Source organism: Cariama cristata, unplaced genomic scaffold, assembly GCF_000690535.1.
Source record: "Cariama cristata isolate BGI_N322 unplaced genomic scaffold, ASM69053v1 scaffold7911, whole genome shotgun sequence".
Lineage (NCBI taxonomy): Eukaryota > Metazoa > Chordata > Aves > Cariamiformes > Cariamidae > Cariama > Cariama cristata.
This window is the reverse complement of record NW_009600957.1, coordinates 333-2,132: the sequence shown is the minus strand read 5'-3', so window position 1 is coordinate 2,132 and position 1,800 is coordinate 333.

Below are 1,800 nucleotides of genomic sequence, written 5' to 3'. Positions count from 1 at the left end.
GTGCTTTTCCTTTTCTTTTCTTTTTATTTTGTTCACTTTCTTATTTTTAAGTCTTAGTGCATGATACAATCAACAGCAACAACTAAATTGAGATTTCCCTTCATTTGGTAGCTAAATACTCCTTAGTAAAGCAACATGAATCTGTGCAGCACTGGACTAATGCAAATGTAGATGGAGCTTGTGTATGTGGTCAGAAGTGAAAAAAGTGACATCCAAGATTTAATTCCTTTAAAAAAAATTCCAATGGGTTTATTTAATAGAAATAGCAGAGACTTGGGTTCAAACCCTGGGCATGGCTTTGTGTCATGGCTTTGAGGGGAGTGCTCCTTTGTCATTGATGTGACTCTAGAGGCAACTAATGTTGACATCTGAACAGACTCTTTCAGAAGGCAAAGAGTTGAGAGATGGTGTGAGAATAACTGCTTTATGACACCGTTCTGGAGAAAAAGACATACTTTTGTCCAGGTTGCCTCTGCAGGAAAGCCATAAATGTAACGGGTTGCAAAGAAAGTTAAGATAAGGAAGGTGGTCAGAGCGCAGGTTTTGATTTGTTTTACCCTTTATTGGGGGAGTAGCAACTCTGCTGTTACTAGCAGAGCTGGTAGCACAAGCCTTCATTTTTGAATTGACACTGAGAAGTCCAGAATTTTAGGCAGAAAGATACCACTCCCCAAAGTGGCATTGGTATTACGATATTAGCACTCCTAATCAGAAATGAGCCTATTTGATATGTCTGTGAGTCTTGAGTCTGACTTCTGAGTTAGTTATGAGAACAGACTGCTGTAGCTTCGTGCTTGTACGTGACAAGCCTTTTTCAGTTGTTCAGTCTGGGCAGGGAGAAATGTTAATTTTAACTGGAACAATCCACATAAGTTTTTGAAGAGGAACAGATTCAGGACTTGATGGCAGGTTGTAAAGACTGGAGAGAGGATGATCTCTCTCGTATCAGCTTGGGGAGGAGAATAGAAGCTTTAAAAATAGAGAATAGTATCCTTTTAGGTAGAATTTTTATATCTACTGAGACACAATGCCACATCACAAATATTTGATTTTATTTATGCATACCCTGCATTCATTTACCTCTAAATGTAGTCATTACAATGCAGTAGTGCTGTGCAAAGCCAGAGTCTTAACAGCTCAAGGGACTTTCAGCTACATACATTCTTCCCAATTCAGATCTCAGTTCTGCACAAGCAGACCGTTGCACCTATAGGGAGCCCCATTTACTGCATGGAGATGCCATCTGCAGAGATTCAGTTGCAGGATTAAAGCCACAGTTTCTTTTGGCGTCAGTGCTGTGTGTCTATCTGATCGCAGCATGCAACTCTTTATTCAAGAGTTTTGCCAGATACTCTGATGTTTATTGAACGACAGATGAAATCTATCATTTTATGAATTATTACCAACTCTGAAAGCATGCTTTTGTCTTAAAATATTTGTTCTCCTGTTGTTACAATTGACTGTAAGATTATTAAAACTGGAAATAAATAGGAGGAGCAAGTTTCCGTTATTTTCAGTTTCTTTAGTCTGTATCTGTGATAGCACTTTTACACAGATTCATTGCTTTCCCTGAAAATCAATCTGTAAAGTAAATTTCCTTCTTTCTGTGGAGTTTCTATAAAAGAACAGGAAAAAAATAGTTAAAAAAAACCAGAAGAAAAACACTGAATTGTCAAAAAAAAAGTTTAGACTGCTGATGAACATGCTTCTTATTTGGAAATAATTGTAAGATTTTTTTCTTTAAATGACTAAATGTCACAATGACAGTGACTGTTGGGAGAACAGAGCTTTGTTGGCTAA